The sequence below is a fragment of the Xenopus laevis genome, chromosome 8L (assembly GCF_017654675.1).
Source record: "Xenopus laevis strain J_2021 chromosome 8L, Xenopus_laevis_v10.1, whole genome shotgun sequence".
Classification (NCBI taxonomy): domain Eukaryota; kingdom Metazoa; phylum Chordata; class Amphibia; order Anura; family Pipidae; genus Xenopus; species Xenopus laevis.
Window position 1 is genome coordinate 103,962,688 of NC_054385.1, and position 24,759 is coordinate 103,987,446.

At 39.6% G+C, this 24,759-nt stretch overlaps 1 long non-coding RNA gene across 1 annotated transcript; it reads right to left on the reverse strand.

Annotated features, from left to right (window-relative positions):
- Positions 1–13,491: 13,491 nt before the first annotated feature.
- LOC121397142 lies at positions 13,492–24,217 on the reverse strand. The gene is made up of 2 exons (XR_005963496.1): positions 24,021–24,217; positions 13,492–13,976 (listed from the first exon to the last, which is right to left on the reverse strand). It is a non-coding gene; the product is annotated as an uncharacterized LOC121397142 (long non-coding RNA).
- Positions 24,218–24,759: the final 542 nt, after the last annotated feature.

The following is a 24,759-nucleotide window of genomic DNA, read 5'->3' on the forward strand; positions in this document are numbered from 1 at the left end:
ATGCAAGGGGATGAAACAACACAAGTTTCTTATGTCTTGTGACCAGGGGCGTTTTTTGGCATTTTGTGCCCTGAGGCAACAGACCTGATGCTGCAGGGCATGATCACTAGTGTTCAGAGGGCAATTGCACTCTCCCACACTAAAAGAGCAGAATTCTTGGTGAAATAAATAGGAATGCTGTTCTTATAGTGGTAAAATGCTGCCTGAGGCAAGGTAGGAAACCATACTGGCCACATCCCTGCCTGTGAGACTCAAGCCAGTGCCATGAGATCATTGGTTTTCAGTGTTTTTGGGACCATGTCTACTTGTGTAAGCCGATGTTTGAGTCCCACAGGGGGACAGCTTCAAAGACAAAGCATTAAAAGCAGACCAATCCTGGTATCCACCATGATTCCACCAAGGTATTAGAATGGATCAGTTCAGCCCAGCTACTTTCCTTGTAGCAGCATGGTTGTCTCTTGTTTCCTAAGTTGCAGTAGTAGTTACAAAGCTGGGCATCGTATTGGAGAATAATGCTTTACTGAGCATTATCAACATGAGCAAAACAATTAGGGGTGTAGATTCTTGTACTAGTAAGGCATAACACTCTAGCTGTAACTAGGGTTGCCACCTGGCCGGTATTTGACGGTAAAAATAATGGTTCATCCCAATGTTATTAATAGGGAAAAAAAGATAAATATATAGGAAGGTCGGTATTATTTTCCACAAAAGGTGGCAAACCTAGCTGTAACCCAACTGACATCATTAAATAAAAGACATATTACATTTTAGGGTTTGGTTTTAGGTTAGAGAGGGGTATTACCCTGGGACCCATTTAGAACTAACAAGATTAGCATATGCTTCCTCACTTTATGTGACTAAAATATTGGATTTTCAATAAAATACTTTTGTTTTTATGGTGCTAAGACCTGTGAATTCAATATATTTTGTTAATTTGTTCACATTTTTAAACAAAAACCAATGTGCCACACACTACAAGAGGACACTTGGAGACTTTTATTATTGATGTTGAGTCTGAAAATCTTCAGCTGTTGTTAAACTACCAGGATACAGATCCACTGGGTGGATATCCTAAATGTCTGTGATTTTCTCCTCTTGAATGAAAGTCCCAATCCTCTTTAAATCCAGTAGTGGTCAGTACTTGGTATAGTGGTACCCATATTACCACATTATGAATACTCTATGTCAGGAGCACTCCTGTGCACTCCTCGTTGAACTGAAGAATCCAAGATTGTGGTGCCCATTCACATGACTTAACACCATGTCATAATGTGTTGCATGACATCAGCATGCCCGTGGTTTGGAGCGAAAATTTTAAATATAGACACCAGAGACTCAGGGTCAATTCCCTAGTATATGTTCTACTCCTATTAGTGTTACTATCTGTGCTATAATTCTTTATTGACTGAATACTGGTTCCTGACCTTCTTGCTGGATCCTGCCCTGATCTTTTGCCTGCATACTTTGGATACCGCAAATTGGACTTTTGATATACAGCTTCCTCCTTGATCCCAACTCCAACCTTACAAAAGTGCTAGGTTCTGACACTCTACTTCTCAAAGAGCTATGAAGACAGGGTAGGGAAACTGGCAGGAAAAAGTGGAAAAGAGTAGAATGAAAAATGGAGGCACAGAGAGAAAAATAATGAAATAAATTGGGAAGAGAAACATAAGAAGAGAAGAAAAGAGAATGCAGGCATAGGAAGTAGAGAGACACATGGAGAGGTGGTCACAAATATAATAGACATGGGAACAGGTGGCATGAGGGAATGCATGACTACATTTTGAGAAGAAGAGAAAAGACAGGAGAAAAGAAGAAGGGAGGGGAATAATAAGTGATTTATTCATTTGAGATTTCTTTGCAGTCGCTACCACACTAGTCATGTGCAAACATCATAGCAAAAAAAACACAACTCAAACCACTGGATTTCTTCTTTACTAATGTCATACAAATACCCCATTTATCCTTTATTCTTTCATTATACAGGCTTATTTTTCTTCCTAGAAATTCAGATTTTTGTTAGTGTAACCTCCATCCTGTCATAAACAAACTAAAATAGAGTGGGCCATTCCTTTAATGTAGACTTTAAGGACCTTACTAATGAACACGGCATATCATTTGGGAACATGGAAAAGGTACAAAGTACAAGAAGCCTACAGGCTAAGCAGTCAGTCCTATAGATGTTTAGGATCTCTGCAGAGATGCTGCCTTTGAAATGCAAGGATTTTAGCCAGTCGGCATTTTCTTCTTTAATGAGGTGCTGCTATTCACCATGTGCCAAGTAATTCACTGTAGGAATGTGGTTGCGCCATATTACAGCATATTCACAGTTACGCCACATTTCACAATGCACAACCAGGCACTCTGGTGGTGCAAGATATAGTTCAACACAGTGTTCTCAGGATCACCTTTAGAGCTAGACGGCTAAAGGTGGCCATAGACGCAAAGATCCTCTCGTTTGGCGACATCGCCAAATGAGCGGATCTTTCCCCGATATGCTGTTAACGAGCATGGCTATATCGGGGGTAATCTGAACGTTCGGCCGTACGGCCAACGCAATGGGCTCCGGCGGGATCGGTCGGGTCAAAATCAAACCTGTCCGATCAACCAAACGACCGATCTCCGCCGGACGAAAGATGTTGGCAGTCTCCACACACGATCCTAAAATCGTAGGAATCCTTGATTCGTACAATAGGATCTGTGCATCTATGGCCAGCTTAAGAGTGACTCCCTGGATAATGACACCATAGAGCCAAATGCAAGGTCCTTCCAAAGGGACAAGAGGCATCTGTAGGGTCAGGGTGGAGTGGTGGCTCAAACACTACTACTCCCCTATACAAAAATGGGGCTCAGTTTAAAAACAAGCTTCCTACAAGTTTAGACTGCATAACCACCACTGGAACATCTGTACTGTAGAAAAAACCGCTCTAGCACATCAGGCAGCTGGACAACAGTGCATGGGTGCCGTGCAGTTTCATGGGTGCCTGTTGTGGGACTGCTCATGGCTGCACACTGGAACGGGAGGCGGTTGAAAGGTAACCAGCTTGTGAACAATAAGTTAAGCAATAGGCAGAAGAGAACCAGAAATCAACAAATAGTTTGGGAAGCAAATGTATTTTCTCATGCAGTAAGAGAGAAGTATTACAAATCTGATTGCATAGATTTTTATTTCAGAAAATACTTTTTTACTTTTTCTCCTTACAGCAGAGACGGGAAATCAAGGGTGTTATTTATTAAAATCCAAATGTAACAATCTCGAAATATTCAAATTCTTTTCATTAGAAAACGGAATTTTTAGAGGGGGAAAAAAAACTAGAATTTTGCGAGATTTATTATACCCCGATGCTGCTAAAAGCCCAAATCTGAAAATCCGCCATCTCAGACTTGTTGAGGTCCTGTATAAGTCAATAGGAGAGGCACCTATCTCAATTTGAAGTTATCGTGGTCTGTGCTGGGTTTAGCCCGAAAACCCAACTTTTTCAGTGTTTTCTGTCAAAAACGCAAAAAAAAAAAAATCTGAGCAATTCAGGTTTCCGGACGTTTTTATTGAGTTTTTCCGCAATCCAATTAAATTTTGTTTTTATATTAATAAATAAGCTAAAATCGGGCATGGCAGTTTGTTTTTTCTTAAATAAAATATGAGATAGATTTGGATTTTAGTAAATAACCCCCCAAATGTTTTGCAGTGGCTGTCTGGGTACAGTTAATGCACAGCTGCAGCCAATCAGGTGTCCATCTACAGTGTCCCATCTTGGGGAGATTTCCCCGCAGCATCACTTCCGTGAAAAACAAGCAATTATTTGCCCAAACCTAACCTCAACTGGTCTTCCATACAGACATCCAGAAAGAGCTAGGACACAAAGGTGCAGATCACAGGCAGTAGTGCTCCCTGCATGCATTACTCTTATGCCTCTTAGTTCTCTTGCAGGTCTGCAGTGGGTGGTTAGTAAAAGACCCCTCATATGTGCTGCTGTACAGCGCTATGATCCTGAGTTCAGTTATGAACTGGTAACATCTGCAAGGTCTTTCTATGTTCATGGGTTTCCTCTGGGTACTACAGTTTCCCCCCTCACCTTGGTGGTCTAGTGGGCCGGCACCCTCTGCATGGTGCTGCCTCCTCTCTTGGTGCCGGGGTTCCTAAGGCGCTCGCGACACGCACTTCCACAATTTACGCGTTGGCGTGATGACGTCATCGTGCTTTGGTGTGAAATTCAAACTATTTAAAGGGGCTTCAGGTTTGAATTTGTTGTCCGTTGTTAGGTCTAACTTGTTATTATCCTGGGTGCTATATCTGTTTGTCTGATTCCGGATTTGATCATTGCCTGCCTGACTATTCTGAACTATGCCAATCCTGACCCTTGCCTGCCTGACAATTCTGAACTCTGCTGATATTGACCCTTGCCTGCCTGACAACTCCTTGAACTCTGCCTTTACTGATCACTGCCTGTCTGAACCGACCCTGTTTGAACCATGCCTGTACTGACCCCGGCCTGTACTGACTATGCTTTTCGTCTATTCCCTTAACTGTTGCCTTCCGTCCAAAACATTGTAAACGCACGTGCCCATTTGCTTGTTCAAAACATCTGCTTTGCTCCTCTCAAGTTAAGACCTTTCGGCATCTGAGTAGCTGAGGGCTCCTCCCAAGGCCAAAGGCAGCTGCTACAGGCAGAAGATTGAGCTGTGACCAGGGAGCTTAGCACTTCTGAATTTAGGGAGCCATACGTGACACCCCCATACTAGTTTGCAAGTTCAGCTAATGTTATAGGGAACAAAGATACATTACAGGCACCAATAAACATCTATGGCACAGTGCTAGAGTATATAATGCAATTGCAAGTGCTGGGAGACCCATGACACTTCCAGAAATATAGAAAGGCAGGTTCCACTGGAAGATCCAAGGCGCCTGCCAATGACGTGAAGGGGGTGCATTCCAGAGCAAGTAACTGTATTTTCATTGTTGCCACAAGTAGCGGCAATAAAATTTGCCCATAACCTTCATTATTAGAAATGTAAGTCCAAGCCTTCAATAAAGCATATTTAAAGCAAATAGTAAAATGTTTATTTCTCTATTTTAGCAAATGTTATAGGCCATGAACCTATTTAATAACCAATATAGTGAACCTCGTGGGAGAGGCAGTCCACAACAACTGAAGGGCAGAATGCCTGCCATTCCTTCTGCTGTACTTTAGGATAACCCCCTCATAATAAAGCAGATCCAAGCTGTTGAAGAGGCTGAGCATCGCTGCTTTATAACACAAATATCCAAAAGCAGCAACCTTGGATATAGTGCTATACCACCTGTTAATGCACCTGTTAATACCAATAGCTTGTTCCTGAGCTCTCCCAGCCTGGACTTCTGTATGCAGAGTACAGAGACTCTGCTGGATATTAAGGAACAGAACCCCCCCCCCCCCCCCCTTTGCCAATGGCTGTTTTTCAATTCCAGAAAGTGCATTTTTGACAACAGTAATATAAATATCCATAATTCTCGCACATAAGAATGAGTGAAGTTTACAGCTTCCTTTATAGAAGTATATTTTATTTATAGGTGCTCTGAGATCAGCTGGTACTGTAAAAATCAATGCGGCTTCTGCACACAGGAGATGTTGGAGTCATAAGAGGGAGCTAGGGGACCACAAAGGGGTCCAAAGCAGACCTGAAAGGGCAAGTAGGCCATTTACTGTTGGACAGCCTAGTGTGCAATTGTGCAGAACTAGTACGCTGCACAAAATAGGGCTCCCGGGGAATAGCCTTTAGTTAGGGTTGCCACACTGGTCAATTTGTTTCAATCCCAGGCAATATAAATTATACCTGATGCCAGTTTTATTAACAGTGTAGAAGGATAGCAATTGCATGAAATGTGCCCACCTTGTTACCTGTTGGGCTCTCCTATTTTGTTTTGTTATTGTGAGACCCCTGTTTGTTATACGAAATTGCAGGTGCTATATAAATAAATGATTATAATGATGATCTAGATTCATTTTTATTATTAAACCTTTCATCATCAAAACTGCAAAAAAAAGCTGAGAATTTATGTTTGGGGGGGGGGGAAGAACAGAAGCTATAACCTTTTAGGGCTAATGAGCATCCCATAAAGCTGGGAAACCTGTGCAGCAGATGGGAGTAGCTTTGTATACATAGTTATAGATCGCTTTTTTTTTCAATTTATAAAGGTAGAAAAAAAGAATAAAAAAGGGAATATTGTGCTTCTGTGATCCACACTGAGGCTACAGGGTGTTATTCCAAGTGGCTTCTCTCCTCCTCTCCGCTTTATTGTACGACCCAGGGATTTAGCTGCTAGCAACTCAAATGAAAATTTGCACCCTACTGGTTTGCATCAGACGATAACACAGTATGAAAATTATTGACTAATAATGCAGAATAAAAAGAATCTTATCCCTAATACTCTCTTTGCTTCAGCAGCACGTGCTGTTGAAAGAGAAAACAGGCGCCGCTTGAAAGCAGGGATATCAAATTGAGCCCTGCAGCAGTGGTGAAGTGCATCTCCCAGCATTCACAGCTGGATGACCATGTATTTATTAACAGATTGTTGTTTGTACAGTCCCAGATATTTTCCAGTAGTGCTGTAGTATTGTGGTAAAATACAAGCAAGAGACAAACAGGCTGGCAAAAATGGTATTAAATATCCTAGCACTGAGAGCTTGCAATCTAAATATTCCTGCTCTTCTGCCTAGTCTCTCTGGGTGATTGATGTGAGCTCACACTTCAGAGGTCAAAAACAATGAACTCAGTAAAATAACCAGTTATATAGTTTTGCAATTTATAACTGTTAACATGGTATAATAATGATGCTAGCATATTAGGCATTCACATCAGTCCCTGTAAAGCTTACAATCTAAGGCTCCTATCACATTAGAAGAAGTTTAACCAGGAACCAATACACCTGCCTCTATGCTGGCGGAGTGGATCTATCTAATCGGCTGCTGCTATATATATATATATATATATATATATATATATATATATATATATATATATATATATATATATATATATATATATATATACACACACACACACATTGGAAATGTTCCATTTTAATCGAGTCAAATTAAACTGGGGTATATTCCTTTTCTCTATCGACTGCTGCAGGGTGCTTTGAGGAATAACAATCAATTATTGGGGACTTATAGGAAACAGGAAATGTCTCAGACTACTAAATAATTGCCTTTGACTATTCCAGAAACAGAAATGATGCCTGTATCCGACTCCTTCCTGCACATACAATGTTGGGAGAACAGATCTGTAAGTCACATGGACACAAGAGAATCCAGGAAATCGCCAGGCTCTACCACTATAAAACTGGTGTGCCTTTTTATCCTCAATTTGTATTTGTAAGAGGGCTGAAAAATCTGAGTAAAAATGTAATTTGAACCGACTGCTCTTCTGAGCACTTTTTCACAGGACCAGTAAGAAAATTATGTTGCACGGGGTCCTTGGTGTAAATTATCTGCAAGGGGTTTTAGGTTCTCACTGAGCTTTCGTTAGTACCTATAGGAAGGTTAATTGGCTACTGATATGATTGACCATAGTATGTGTGAAGGTGATAGAAACCTTAGATTGTTAGTTTCAGTGGGACAGGGACTGATGTGAATGATGCATAATCTCTATAAAGTACCATGGAATATGTATATGATAATAAAGGATTGGAATATTAATATATAGTGAATAAAGTACCCCCTCTTGTAAAATGTAAGGATATTATAAGTTACCAAGGAGTTTCATGACCATATAAAAACACGAGGCCGAGTGTTTTTATACAGGTCATGGAACTCCGAGGTAACTTCTAATATCCTCATATTTTACAACTGGGGGTACTTTATTTATTATAATACACAAATTTTAGTGAGTCATGTGACAGAAATGACATCACTACTCACCGTTTATAACTGATGACATCACTACTCACCGTTTATAAGGATATAATTTACACGATATTCATGGCTTTTGTGTATTATATATATATATATATATATATATATAGGAGGTTTCTCAAGTTAGAAGCACCCATGCCTTCCTTCCCTCTGCTCTTTTGTGTTGTAGAGATGGAGCACCTGCCATTGATCCTGCAGACCGGATCCAGCAGAACAGGTGATACTTTAGCCCTGACCCAATTATATCTACATAAAGAGAGACCTGCTAATGCGAGATGAGCTAGAGACTGGGGCCACATGATGACAATTACACAACCTTTTTTCAGTACTTGCCATATCAATTAGCTTCAGCCATAGGCTAAAATTCAGGAACCAAAGAAAAAAAGCAGTTTGACGCTAACATCTGGATGATTTGGATGTTGCTCCCAGTCCCAGTGGCCTCAAAACAGGTGCTTATTATTGAATTCCAGGCTTAGAGACAAGTTTTGGTTGCAGAAAAAAACAGCTGTACCGCCAAACAGAGCCTCCTGTAGGCTGCCAGTCCATATGGGGGCTATCTAATGGCCAATCAAAGCACTTGTGTGTTGCTCTCCAAAGCTTTTCATATCTGAATGTGGCTCATGGGTAAAAAAGGTTGTCGACCCCTGCCTTAGAGTTTCGTCAATGGCAAAAATCCAAGCCCAAAGTTGTCAAGATTTTGCCCGGAATGTCAGACCCAAGTTTCCTCTCCCTTTCTGTTATTCTACGAAATGATCCAGTTTGACCATGGAAATTCTTGCCAGACAGGACAGACTACCGGCACCTTTCAATTTCCATATCAGAGAATATTTTAGTTTATAAAGAACGTATTTTGGGACAGGTCCTAGAACTGCAGTTTTCTGCCTGTTCTTCCAACCATTTTTCTAAAGCTGTATGCTGTATTTTGATCCCCTGGCAGAGCCTTGATAGGATTAACAACTCCATTACATACTGGTTAGATTTACATTGCAGCAATAAGCCTATTGATGTAGATACAATGGTACAAGCCAGAAGGGAATAGTCTAAAAAAATTTCCATATTCGCTCTGGTATATATTATGTTGAGATGTTTTATAGCTAAGAGTAGAATCTAACCAAAAAAAATATATATATAAGAGTATATCTAAATATATAACACCCAGAGCTAAGAAGCTGTTCCGTCTTCCAGCATCTGATATATTGTGATCCATGAATTCGAGGCCCCAGCAGCACGGCCATAAATTACTTTTGCAAATGAGGCCACCAGCTAAAATGTTGCTGAAGGCTAGAATCGTGTATTGCGAGAGTAATCAGGGAAAACATGAGAACAAACACTCGTGCCTGTGCCCAGACACACATGGGTTAGAGAGAAGCCTGTGTGATGTTTGTCTGTTTTACCATAGCATCTCTACATGACATCTATGCTGGGGACATAATTGTGGCGTCAAGAAGAAAGGGAATCCATGGCACTCGCTGCTGGCTGAATGTAAGGCTCCTAAATGAAAGAGACACAGACAAACAGCAGAAGAAAATGGATCAAACACTGTAAAATAGAGTTTATCTGCTCAAAAGGGAAGCCTGTGGTTGGACAAACCCTGGCTATACCCAGAGACACTTGACAACAGTGGTCTTGTAAAGAAGGTAGGCCATGTACACAGCCATGAATGATTTATGTGCAAACCAGACACTACAGAGCCCTGTGTCAACACAATAATCTGCCGAGTGTCAGCTCTTTGACACATTGTGCACATCATTTTAGTTAATTCAAGTACGATCAATTGGTAGTGAGTACTATAGGCAGTAGACACAGTTAGGGAAACAAGGGGCACTGTAGGGACTGTTAACTATTTGCAGACTTAAGGTGGCCATACATGGGCCCGAGAAAAGCTTCCAACAGACAAATTTACTAAAGGGCGAATCTTCACTTCGGAAAATCTTTGCCATACCTCATGCAACTTCGTCAGACATTATTTTGCAGCGAATTTTCAAAATGCAAAGTAGCAGGCTGCCAAAGTTTTACTGGTGAAACTTCATCAGAGCAAACATTTCTAGCGAAACTTCATTAACATACTTACGCTTATGTCAATTTAAATATGGCGGGTATGTCTTTATTAGTGATGTTGGTGAAATTGCTGGAAGTGGCCACTTATTGTTAAAAATGGCCTAGAAAGCAAAATAAATACAAAAGAGATCCTCTATTGTCCTAGGCCATTTTTACCTTTTAAATAATTGGAGACGAGCGATTCGTGTTGGTGTTCAGGAGTGCGCGGCCTACTAATCTTCTGCTTGATCCTAGGCCATGAGCCCATGCTAAACCAAATGTGGCATGAGCTTCAAATGGTTAAAAAAAACTTTAAAAACATATATTTAAAAGTTACAACTTTTAAACATAATCCCACATTAAAATATAAAAAAAAAAGTTTTGTCTTTTTTTATGGCTTTTTTGGCATATAGGATATGATGTCACTCACATAATAATGTTGAGGATGTAGCTTCACCTTACCAATTAACCAGGCAAATGGCGAAACAGACTCTGGAGAAAAGGATAACGAATTGGAATTTTCGCACTTTGATAAATTTGAAAATTCGCCTGGCAAAACAGCACCAGACTTTGATAGCGCTGATTTTTTTTTTGCTAGCGAATTTTCTGCTTTGCCTTTAAGTAAACTGGCGATGTCCCCGTGAATGGTGATTTTGGTAAATTTTTGCTAAAAAGTCCTCTTCACCCTTTAGAAAATATGCCCCAAAAGCTTATTGACCAGTATATGAGGCCCTCCAACGGGTTTCCGCAATTGATATCTTGTCAAAAGAAACGGGCAGCCATCAATCGGTCAGACTTAAAATTCCCTTTGCATCAAGGACCACATCGGTTCTTTAATTAGCTCCTCGGTCCCACCACCTGCATACCTGGCCTTGTGGTCCATTCATTGGGCCCAAGATTGGATCAGCCTGATATAGCCCACTCAATTTATGGCCACCTTTAGTAGATGTGTGGAAAATTGATAATCTGCCCAAACCTTTGGGCTAGGTTTTTTTTTTTTATTATGATACATAGATTGTAAGCTCTGTGAGCTATATTCCCTTTGGTAATGATGAACAGAGGTGATAAATGAGGCATTATATGGCCATGAGAACACTAGGTAGATTTGCATTGTGCATCCATCACGCTGTATTGATATTGTACAAGTGATTCTCAATTGCTTCAGGAAACCACATTAAAATGGAAGGCATGCGTATATTCATCTATGTATTAGGAACATTACTTCACTGATGCATTTATATACTTCATCTGAGCTAATTCATATCTAAAGATTTTTTTTTTCTGCCCAGGGCCATTTGAGTGAATCTGAGGCTTGATTATTCTGACTCAGCCATCAGTGCATCAGGGACATTTGCAAATTGAATCTAGCTGCCACCCATATTAGCAGGAATGTTTCTGGGCTGAAAACCACTGGTCACGAGCACTGTCCATTTATGTCAATGACAGGAGGGAGGGTTTGGGGCATTTATATGCTGGTTACACTTGCCATTAGTCTAGAGAAGGATTCTGAGTTGGGATGAACTCACTGGTTAAGTGGTGACACTTACCTCTAGGAGAAGATTAATGGGAACCAACTGATGAAGCCTAATGTGGATAGGTGATATAGCGATATGGATTTTTGCAGGGGTGACAGAGTTGGGAACACTGTGGGGCTCATTTACTAATACTGGGCACATTTGCACAAGTGCATCAACCCATAATAACCATTATTTAACACAGTGGAGGGTGATAAAAGTTAATTATTGATTGGTTACTATGGATTACTGCAAATTTGCCCAATATTAGTACAGGAGACATAGTAACAGTGCTACTCTTGCATTGAGACAAGGTGGAAACCCTTCTTCAGAGTAACAGTGCTAACATTGGGGGTGGGTAAGCCTGAATATCAGGCAACCTAGGGAAAATATAACCCGTGTAAACTAAGGCAGTGCCTGATGTAGAAAGCTATGGAACTTAAGCCTGGGGGAGAATGTTAAATAAACTGCTTTACATGCAAGGTGGCCTGGGAAAGACCTGCTTCTATTTCACCCCCAACTCACCTTACCTTGAGTCTCATATTTGGTTTATCATGATCTCAGATCTGAGCCCATTAGGTCATTGTCACATTAATTCCATGTATTTAAGGGAAACAGCAATGTGTTACACCATTACCAAATATATGACACAAAGGGAAGATCTGTCTTAATAGCAAACTTGAGTGCCTATCTCTATAAAGTTGCTCATGTATGCAGGATTTCATTACAGTATTTATAATATAAATTAGAGAGTCCTTGCTGTTTTGTTCCTGAGTAAAAACAGACAGAATGGTCACTTGTGCCATCTCGATTATCAAAAATAATCAAACTGTGATTTGTATGTTCACATATAATAATTTATATGTCCCACTATTGGACTGATTTTTGGAAGATACACATGCCCACATATATATATATATATATAAACCTATTTACAGCACTGCTTAAGCTAATTTTAGCTTCAGGTCTGTGTTAGACATATAGACATATGAGATAATAGCGCCTGTTTCAGACAGACAATGCCCAGGCAGAGTGAGTGGACTCATCGGATGATTGATGTTTTTCTTCCCTCAATTGTTCCAGATTCAATATATAAAACAAAAACAATGGCACAATGTAGCATTATACCCCGAACATATTTCCTTTTTTGAAATATAGGCTAGGCAGAGACAATAAAGTAGCATTTACATATCAGCACAGCACATGGTTTTTGACAATAAACTGCTGTTTTTAATGTGCAACTGGGAAGCACCAGTTCATTCTTAGTTTCTGGCTGTCTCTGTTATCTGTGTTGTTCTGGATACTTAATTGGTTAGAAAGCTGTGCAAGTAATGTTAATGTACTCTAATATCAGAAAGCCTTGTGCTCCATTTATTTATAAGTGACCTTCTTATAAAGCACTAGGTGCAAACTTATAGTACCAAGGGTAATGTAGAAGGATCAGCGCCGGATTTCAATGAGGGGCGCCCCTAGGCCGCGTGGTCCGACCAGGTGGCCGCGCGGCCCTAGCGCCCACCTCACCTCCCCTTCCCAGCGCACCGGCGAAAAAACGCCAGCGCAGCTGCTGTAATTGAATGGGGATGCACGCGTCCCCATAGTGCGGCTGGGCGGCATGCCGCCCCTATTTTTTTGCCGCCCTAGGCCCAGGCCTATGCGGCCTTGCCACAAATCCGGGCCTGAGAAGGAAAAAGGTTTGTTTGAAGGGTAAAGTTTGGGAAAGGGATTACATTTGCAGGTCAAGGCATGTCATGGGCATTACTTAGTGGCCAAGAGTGTCAGGGGTTCATCCTAGTGGTCCCTTGTCTTCAAAAGAGAATGAGCATTAGGCCCTTTGTTTTTGGAACCCACTTGCTGGAGGGTGGGATGTGAGGAGTAGAAAGTAGAGCTGCTAGACCAAGTTTGGGTATGTTCATAAACTGGATGTACTGTAAATTGCAGGTAATGTTCACATCATTTCCAGTGCTGGGGGTTAAAATGGCATTAGCATCAAATTTAAATACATGCATAATTCATCAGAAGGATTGGCACTATATGAAAATGGAACATATTGTGAAGCAAGAACCTTTAATAAATGGTGCAAAATGTGCAATATTTGCATCCATTTCAGAGAGACTGAACTCGCTCTGCATGGCGGTCATAAATGACCCTTTTAATGGTGCCTTAAGACAGACAGACAGTCTTTATATTATAACCCAGTCTCTCTACGCTCCTGTAACCCCACAGAGCTGCAGGATAAAAGATCTGGATCACTCCGGTGGTAGAGGAATGACTGTAGGTATATTGGCAGGAACATGTAGCATTTGTAAGTACCAAAAGCCGTCCCCGGCAATGCTAAAGTTTATCTATCCTAATGGAATTACACTGAATCGCTGCATGAACTGTCACTGGAAATCCAATTTCATTTTAAGCAGGGTTTTGATGATGATGCATGGCTCTGCCAGGGCTGACACATCTGCTTAAGTCCTGGGTGATTTTCCCTTCACTGGACAGGAGCACAATAAGAAGATGCAGAATCCGAATTATTTACCATCTGTGAGGCGGCAGCATCCGCAGAATGACGGCCAAGGAGAAAATAATGAATGCAGAGAAAAAAAGAAATAATGAAACAAAATACATAACAGGTTTTCTAAGGTTTCCTAGTTTTGGAGTGGAGAGAATGTTTGCATTCAGAGAGGAACATCTCAAGAGAGTACAACTAAAGGGGACTAAACACTTGCTTTGAGCATTTATTTTTTGCTTCCTATAAACACTATGAAAAAAGTGCTATCATAATTTGCATATATTAGGGCTCATTTACTAATGGTGGAGGTGTAAGCACTAAGGAGCAAAATTGCACCTCCTAGGGGCGATCCATAAATCACTTGCAGCAGATGTGACCCTTACATTTGCACATATTATATATGGTATAACTATAATACCCCTAAGTGAGTTCCATGATATGTGTTTAATACTGTAACCCCAGCTCATCACTCCTCTGTGCAGAATTTCAGCCATTACAAATCACCCATTCAACATGATAAAAAAATATTTTGACTCAGAAAGAAAGAACACTTCCAAATTCTGGGTTTTCCTTTCCAACAAAGTCCCAAATCCAGGCCAAACTATAATCAGCACTCACAAATAGGATTCAATGTTACATTTGATTACTTGTAGAGTTGTACACACATATTCTTGCACTAGCTCTATTCCTTAACTAACAATTCCTTTAATGGCTTATAGGCAAAACCACGTGAATGTCAAAAGCTTTGGCTTTGCACTCTTGCACACAAAATTCTAGCCATCATTCTATTTATCTGTCAACAAGTGAGTGATATGTCATACTGTATGTTCTCAAGCTGTCAGGCTGGTTGCACAATGTGGATACTGGGTTTGGCCTGGCTGAGGTCTGGTGGTAATATTTTGCTACTGCCCTTGATACTAATGGAGGTCTAGTAGTGTGACATTATTATTTATATTAATAAGTACAGGCTTTGAAAGCTCCAATGCTCAGAATTATGGAATGGCCATCTCCCACAGACTTCATTTTATCCAAATAATCATTTTTAAAAATTATTTCCTTTTTCTCTGTAATAATAAAACAGTACCTTGTACATGATCCAAACTAAGATATAATTAATCCTTATTAGAGGCAAAGCCATCCTATTGAGTTTATTTAATGTTTACATGATTTACTAAATGTCCCTGGGATGACAAATAAGTGCTGTGATTGGCTTATTAGCCCCTATGTGGACTGGCACACTACTGGAGGCTCTAGTTGACAGTTGTCACAGGTAAAGAGTGATTTGCCAAATACTTGAAGATAAGTTTAGAAACATAGGATGAGATGTGACTGATTTTAACAACAGGGTTGGTAGTTTGAATTCTAACTTGAGTGGTAACCAAAGCAATTGTGAGGATTGGCAAAGTGGCATGGTAGAAGAAGAGAAATTGGTGAGTTTTATAAGTAGCAGTATTTATTAAGGGGTAACATTCTCTGGAGGACAGAGATTTGTTGTGGTCAATATGTGACTTGATGAGAAAAGAATTTGGTGGAGTCATAGGTGAAAGTGACATGATTTAGTTATTGATTTGATATGAGACAACAGGCCTGGGGATAGTGATTAATTGGCTATGTTAGTGGAGTCATTAACTTTAGGGTGTTGAAAAGGGAAAGAGGAACATTTCTGCCATAGATGATTTTACTTTAAAGTATTGCCTGGTTACCAAAGTAGAAATGGATGACAAACATATTTTTCTTATTACTAACCAAATGTTGGGAGATCAGACTACTGGCACAATTCTTTTGATGGCCACTTGCCAGACATAGCAGGGGCATTAAAGCAATTAAAGCAGTTAGTGGCTGTGTACATGCCCAGTGTGCTCTGGGAATGTAAGCTTTGGGGTCATCAAATATTGTTTAATTAATTCAGAATACACTGGTTTCTGGGCTGAAATTTGAGAAGAATCTTGTTCAAATTCTGTGCAAGCAAAGAATCTTAGGAAATTTGAGTTTGAATGAATCAATATTTAGTCTATATGATGATTTTTGTATACTTTGTAGTGGGAGTGAGTCCCTAATCATGGGTAACTGACAGTAGCCCAGAGCATGTGCTGGGAATCAGAGGTAGGGTACTAGTGGGGGCATCTTCAGAGGCAACTGATCCTCGTTGGCTGGTACAGATGACTAAACTATATGGTGTAGTCACATTTCTAGCTGCATTCTTTGATGAGCTTTAGTCAGTGTCGGACTGGAATGCCAGGGGCCACCAAAACACTTTAGATGGTGAGCCCATTGGTAAACCGTGACCATGGGTTCACTTTGCAAACTATTATTCCTCGTCTCTGAAGTCAACCTCTTTATTCTCCTAGTCTTTTATATCTACTTACTATATTTCATTATTATTATTACTATACTATACTTTCATTAGTAAGCCTCTTTTTTACCATAAAGGAATGGGGAATGACCATGAAATAGGCCAAATGGTTAGAAGCAAGAAGGGCCCACTGACACCTGGGCCCACCGGGAGTTTTCCTGGTATCCCGGTGGGCCAATCCGACACTGGCTTTAGTTCTTGTTTAAGTAGCACAGCTACACATAACTTTTAATGATTATGGAGGATCTGCGCACCTCCCAACTGACGATGTGACTAGCCCCACTTGTTAAATCACCCATTAGGGAGAGTGAGGCTATATTGTATTCTAACTAAACTTTTCGAGCAGAAATAATTTCCTTTTTGATTCATTTCTTGATTACTGGAAGTTCCTTGCTGTAGAGAAGAATTTACAAAGTGACTGATGGGGAATGAATCCGACTGATCAGGTATCCCACAGGAGCCAACTCTTTCCCTGAAGCTCAATATCACCCAAGCCTGTAGTGTTGTCTCAATGAGAGCTATCACCTCTTCCACAATAACTTGGCAGCTTGCTAAGGCGCGCTGGTGTTTCTGCATAGCAAATTGGAACTGGCCTTCCATGTTTTTTGATTTGAGACCTTTGTGAATTTTACTTTCACTATTCATTTTGCATCCATTGTTGTGATTCCTCCGGACACATGCAGGTCTGCTTTCTCATTCATTCTCAACTTGGCTTCTTGCTTTAGGCCATATTGTTATAGTGAGAGAGGGATTGATTTTTTTTTCCTGTTAACTTCCATGTTAATAGGTAATACAGGGATGCAGTCTCATTTCCTTTTCATCTGAAAGGTATCTCAGGCCAACCTGTAGCCCTGTTGTGCTTGTTGCAATTCAGGCCTAAGGATCTACAATCATTCCATCATTCATATTGACTTTTTGGCCCCGTGAAGACATTGGCATACCTTTGTGAGAATACATCCACACCTCATTAATAGAGCTCTGCTGCTTGAATGCCTCAATGGAATGTACAAGGCAAGATCTCATTCTAGCCCATACCTCTCACTCTGAAATCAGCAGCAACTGGTTTATAGCCAATGCCAAGTCACATTGATTGGGCATCATTCTAACCAAAAGTACAATAAGGTCTTTTTGTTTAAAGAAAATGACCTAAAAACTCTGTGAACAAATAGCTGGAATTCTTCCGAAATTCTTCAACATACCAGTTAAAAGAACAAACAAACAAAAAACAAGAAAATGATTTCTAGTTGTTCATATCTGAGCATGAATAAATGATTTCTAAAACCATCCTTATATATAAGGTTCGATTGGTATGGGACCTGTTATCCAGAATGTTTGGGATATGGTGTTTTCTGGATAAGGGATAAGGGATCTTTCCATGATTTGGATCTCTATATCTTGTCTACTAAAAAAAATCATTTAAACATTGATTAAACCCAATAGGATATTTTTTCCACCCATAAGGATGAATTATATCTTAGTTTAGATCAAGTACAAGGTACTTTTTTATTAATTTAGAGAAAAAGTTTTAAAAAATATTTTTTAAAAAATTGAATAATTTGATTCAAATAGAGTCTATGGAAGATGCTGAACTTTCTGGATAACGGGTTTCCGGATAATGGATACCTGTATTTTAGGTGATACATATTTTTGACAAGATATAAATCCTTTACTTAATGGATACCTGTATTTTAGGTGATACATATTTTTGACAAGATATAAATCCTTTACTTAATCCATATACAAAGAGTTGCATATAATTGAAGCAGATATAAACATTTCTTCTAATTGCACAGTATGATAAAGGAATAGGTGATCCTGGATATAGGGATAGACCCTTGTCACAAAAGCTTACAATAAAAAAAGAGAGGGAGTGAGATGAGTGAGATATAAGGTGACCAGAGTGGTTGTAGACTATATTATCTATTGCAGGCATGGGATCCCTTATCTGGAACCTGTTATCCATGAAGCTCCATCAATTATGTATAAAACAACCTATTGGTTTTATGTAATATTCTAGCAGGCTTTTAGTATGGTGATTAAGATTACGGAAAGATCCCTTATCTGGAAAACCCAGGTTCCAAGGATTTCAAATAACAGATCTTATAACTGTTTAATTATTATTATCCTTTATTTCTAGGAAATGACATTGCTTTCTGGATATTCTTTGCCATTAACATTCATCCCTGCACCACAGAAGCTTACAACCTAAGGTCCCATATCACAAACGGTCAAGCTAGGTTAATTTTTAGCCAATCGCACTAAAACTCAAATTCAAATCTGAGTTTCCGAAATTTGACTGTTCGAGATTTATTAAGTGCACAAGTAAGTTTGAATGTAAAAATTTGGCATCTAAATGCTGGCATGCTCATGTAGAACTCAATGGGAATTATCCTTTTTTTCTTCAATTGATGTTTTTTAAATTTTTTGGAATGTTGGTAGACTCATTAAAAATTATGGAAGTTAACTTTTAGGGGTTATTTATTAAAGTTCGAGTTGTGTTTTCCACAAAAATTTGAGTTTTTGGTCAAGACTCACAATTTCAGGTTAAAAAAAACTATAATTAGTTTTATAATTAGTATAAAACTATAAGTTCTGTTGAAATTTTTATTCCCCGAGATTTATTATACACCTTGGCCCTGGAAATAGCTTGAATAAGAAAATATACTACAGGTATGGGACCTGTTATCCAGAATGCTCGGGACCTGGGGTTTTCCGGATAACGGATCTTTCTGTAATTTGGGTCTTCATGCCTTTTGTCTATTAGAAATGAATTTAATAAAATAAATTAATAAATTAAATAAACCCAATAGGCTGGTTTTGCTTCCAATAAGGATTAATTATATTTTAGTTGGGATCTAGTACAAGCTACTGTTGTATTATTACAGAGAAAAAGGAAATCTTTTTTAAAAATTCGGATTATTTGGATAAAATTGAGTCTATGGGAGACAGTCATTCCGTAATTCGGAGCTTTCTGGATATTGGGCTTCCGGAGGGTTTAACCTGAAACTCGATCAATTTGAGCTATTCGAGTTTTTTTTTATCTGAGTTTTCAGGTTTCACAACTCGAACTCGCTGAATCAAGTTTTTTCTATTCAAGTTTTTTCTTAAATAAGATACCATTCGAATTGTGAGTTCATTCGAGTTATAAAAAAACTCCTTAGGGCTATTCCACACGGGGAGATAGCGACGCGTTTGCGGTCGCGGCGACAAAGCGCCGCGACAGTCGCCGCGACCGGCGCAGGCGACAGTTTTGTATGGGCGCCTATGTAAAAACGCCTGTGCTAACCACACGAGGCGATGCGCTTTTCAACAGTCGCCTGAAAAAGCTCAGGCATTTTCAGGCGACTGTTGAAAAGCGCATCGCCTCGTGTGGTTAGCACAGGCGTTTTTACATAGGCGCCCATACAAAACTGTCGCCTGCGCCGGTCGCGGCGACTGTCGCGGCGCTTTGTCGCGGCGACCGCAAACGCGTCGCTATCTCCCCGTGTGGACTAGCCCTTAGTTTGTTATAGAATGGCTAATTCTAAGCAACTTTTCAATTGGCCTTCATTTTTTTATAGTTTTTGGATTATTTGCCTTCTTCTTCTGACTTTTTCCAGCTTTCAAATAGGGGTCACTGATCCCATCTAAAAACAAATGCTCTGTAAGACTACAAGTTATTGTTACTTTTTATTACTTATCTTTCTATTCAGACCTCTCCTATTCATATTCCAGTCTCTTATTGAACTCAGTGCATGGTTGCTAGGGTAATTTGGACCCTAGCCACCAGATTTCTAAAATTGCAAACTGGAGAGCTGTTGAATAAAAAGCTAAATAACAAAATAAAAAATAAAAAATGAAAATCAATTGCAAATTGTCTCAAAATATCACTCTCTACATCAGGGGTGTCCAAACTTTTGGCTCGCCGGGCCACATTGGAAAAATAAAAATTGTCTGGGGCCACACGTGAAATACACAAACACGTTTGATTTGTAAAAGTAAAGGAAATACACAGAAAAGAACTACAATGCCAGTTGGATAACCAGATGGAACTATACACTGGAATATGGGACACCTGGATATTAAATAGACCTTATTATTATTACTAACTGGGCAATGGGCAGAGTCCCCCCTCATCCTATTTCCAAGCATTTCAAACTGGGCCGCATTCATATGCATCCTGGGCCGCATGTGGCCCTCGGGCCGCAGTTTGGACACCCCTGCTCTACATAATACTAAGGGGCCGATTCACAGACTTGAATTCTTCACTCGAAGTTAGTGAATCGGCCCCTAAATGTTAATTTAAAGGTGAACACCCCTAAAGCTTTCTATTGGGTGTATGCGAAAGGGATCTTAGACTGTAAGCTCTACTGGTGCAGCAACTGATGTGAATGATGTATAAGCTCTGTAAAGAGTTACAGAGTACAGTTGTACTATACAAATAAAGGATAATAATAATTGTAAGCTGTTTATGGTGGAATGGCTAAAGTACTCCTGCTTTAACATTGTATATGTGTATAAATGAGTGAAGCAGTATATTTAGTAGGGTGACAACAAAGGAAACAAAGAGTTGTTGGTAAGGGCTTGTTCCTTGTGTGTGCTGGCTCCTCCCAACCTCTGTGTAAATAAACAGATATATTTCTGTTTCTCTTTCCCCCCCAGTCCCTTGGCCTTTAATCAGAGTCCAGTACAAGCAATAGATCTTATCAGTGGCAGGTCTGGTCCTGCACTGTCAGTTCCTATTTTCTAGTTCTGCTTCAGCACAGCTCTGACTGTTCCTTCACATTTAGGGTTTTCCCCTGATATAGGGTTGCCACCTTTTGCTCTGATCAAAACCAAACACACGTGTATCCATATGTGAGCAGATGTCAGGTAGATCATTAAATGATTTTTTTTTTTCTTTGTCAAAAATAAAAATGCGATATTAAAATTGATTTTGTGTTCTTTGTAAAATGGAGCAGTATAATCAGTCTCTGCAGGACTGACTCGGCCAGGGGAGGGATTAAAGAGAAAATAATCCTCAATCCAACAACACTATTATCTATTATATAAGAGAAATATTGAACTGTATCTTTTTTTCTTTTTTTTACCTGTGGGAAGTTATTATGGGATACAGAAGATTCTTGGAAGAAGGAGCCATGACAGCATGTGTAAAAAAAACTGCCGTTCGCCTACATATAAAATCACCCCTTCTGACCTATTATAGTATGTACCATTCACCTTGACCTCTGCCTGGGCAGCTCACATCTCTGCTTACTCATTCGGGTGACTGGCATGTTCATGAGCATGCACTTTTACTTCATTTGTCAGTTTGCAGTCAGTGGCTCCAATTAGAGAAATGTCCTAAATAATCCAAGAAATCTGTTTACAAGAAGAAAATAAGTTGAAAATTCTTTTTATTGGTGTTTTTAATGTCTATAAAAGATATAAAACATTTGCTAGGGCTCATTTACAAGTGCAAGAGTCTTATGGATCTCATAATTGTGTAATGTAGGACCCATTCCTTGAGAACTTGCACCCATGCACCCTACATCTTGCATTGTATGACAAATCTAGCTGAAGGTGCTCTCTGACACAGGGGAGTCCTGTAAATAGCAGTAAAGAAATGGGACCTGTTATCCAGCTTGGTACCTGGGGTTTTCCGGATAAGGGATGTTTCCGTAATTAGGATCTTCATACATTACGTCCACTAGAAAGTCATGTAAACATTAAATAAACCCAATAGGCTGGTTCTGCTTCCAATAAGGATTAATTATATCTTAGTTGGGATCAAGTACAAGTTACTGTTTTACTATAACAGAGAAAAAGGAAATAATTTTTAACAATTTGGGTTATTTAGATAAAACGGAGATGGCCTTTCCATAATTCAGAGCTTTTTGGAAAACAGGTTTCCAGATAACAGATCCCATATCTGTACAAGGTTGTTCAAATTGCCTGGTTCTGCTTCCAATAAGGATTAATTATATCTTAGTTGGGATCAAGTACAAGTTACTGTTTTACTATAACAGAGAAAAAGAAAATAATTTTTAACAATTTGGGTTATTTAGATAAAACGGAGATGGCCTTTCCATAATTCAGAGCTTTCTGGAAAACAGGGGGAAATGAGTAAATGTTATACTGTATTTAAATGGTTTGAAGACACTTTCCTGGATTTATTGGCTCTAGAAAAAACATCAGGGGGAAAATGCATACCTCCCAACTGTCCCGTTTTTAGAGGGACAGTCCCTCTTTTGACAGCTCAACCTGCAGTACCTTGTTTGCACTGGAAGGTCCCAGTTTTTCTCTGCACTGAACAGCCAGAAAAAGAAACAAAGTTTCTAACTTAATTGGTTGTGGCAGAGAGCCCAGAACAGCCACAGCAGCAGATAAGATACTTTTGTAACAACTTCGAGATAAGTAAATAAGTAAATGCAACAATATAAGATACCAGGTCCCTTGTTAGGGAGCCCTTTAAGACTCACAGCTTAAAGGGCAATTCATCTTCATTAGCAAAATTGTAATAACTGAAAAAAAAACACAAAAATGTTCAAACTTTCATAACCTGCCAAATTTTGTAAAATGAACATAATAATTAGGGGGTGTGGCCACAAAATGGGCGTGGTGTATAAATTGTGCCTCCAACTTTTTCGGCCCTCTTTTTCAAATGTTGGGAGGCATGTAAATGCATTGAATTGTGGTAACATTAAAACTGCAAGAGAATCTATTTAACAATTTCTATTATTTGTGATACGTTTTCCCTAGTAAGGTTTGGAACCACTTCGAGTTTTTGGATTATTGTGATTTTTCAGACCAGTGAAATCAACTAAGTGGTCCATCTAAACTTTGAAACACATTTTCTGTGGGTTCTGGCAAATGCCAGAGGGGCTGCTGTAAGATGCCATAGAAAATGCCTATTAAGAGGGCTGCTGGGGGCTGTTTGGGCCTCTCTGTCCTGCAGGGGCCCCTTTATACCTGCATAAAATCATTTAGAGGAGTTTTCATTAACTTTTCATCTGGTCTTCATTATTTATTCTTTGTCGTTTTTTAATTGTTTGCCTTCTTCTTCTGACAAAAAAGAATGGTTGTGGGTGCACACCTGAGGCCAATTTCAAAAAGTCTAATTCCCTGTCTCAATGATTCAAGTAAAAATGCTAGTGCATATAGTTTTGAAACAGGGTTTTTTAGTTACAAAGTTATGATCATAAAATTGATAAGCCACCATACCACGTCAAGGTAAACCCCATACGGTGGTCCCTAACTTGTTTACCTTTAATCATAGTAAAATAGGTATCTTACCTCTCTTCTTAATAGCATTACTTTTTGTGAACAACTCCTATGCCTTGGTTTTAAACTGTGTGCTAAATCCTCCCCCGCCAACTGCTATGCGGCTTTTAAATGGGAGAGACTGCCTTCAGGCTAGATCCTCCCATGCCGCTAGCATTTTCGGCTTTTAAGGGAGAGTGATTGCACAAATCAAAGCAAATAATTAAAGGGACAATAGGACCACCAAAAATCTAAAAGGGTGGGTATGAGGGTGCAACAAACCACATGGAGCTTAGCCATAGCTCCCAGCAAATACAAATACAAAAAAGAATGGTTGTGGGTGCACACCTGAGGCCAATTTCAAAAAGTCTTCTTCTTCTGACCCTTTACACCTTTCAGATGGGGTTCAATTTTTTTGTGGAGAAAAAACAAACCTCAAATTTTTTGAGATTTATTATACCCCAAAGTTGCTAAAATTCCAAAAATACTTGATCTCAAACCTGTTCATGTAGAAGTCAATGGCAGATGTCCATGAAGTCGCTTCTTGACATTGTGATATGTGCCGGATAATCCGATAAAGTTGGGATTTTCTTCTGATAACCCAAAAAAGTCAAAATTTCCCAGTGAAAATTCGATAAAATCGAGTTTCCGGAGCGTCAATTGTACGATACGAATTGCCCCTTGATTTTGTTGCAACGTTTTGTCGCTCCGATTTCTCCGAGTAAAGTTTGTGGAAGGGAGTTTGGTCGACTTTGTTTTCATAAAAAACTGAGCTTCTTAATATTGTGTTAGTGCCTGCTAACGGGATTTTATATCTTGTACCAGACCCTCATGAATAAGACTGAAGCGCCATTCCTTTCTCTATCAGTTCACTGGTACATTAAACTAAAGCAACTAAGTAGATTTTAATCCTGAGCCTCATAAATATGCCTACAATTTGGCACTTTGCCACTGTAGGTTGGCAGCGACAGTCGACAGTGATGCACTTTTTATTAATAACCCATTAACCCTTGCACTGCTTTTAAGATCCATCAAAGGGGCCCAGGAGAGGTATGGCTCCCATGAGAATAGTGTGAAGGGGGTTAAATACATTACCGGTCCTTTTGTTTCCCAGCAGGGATTTCAAGGGGAAGTAGAACCATAATGGTACCTTTTCATCAAGGGCTGATGACCTAATTAGGAGCCAGTTCTGCCTGAAACTGGATACAGTGTTTATTTTATTTACAGAGTGGGGTCCTC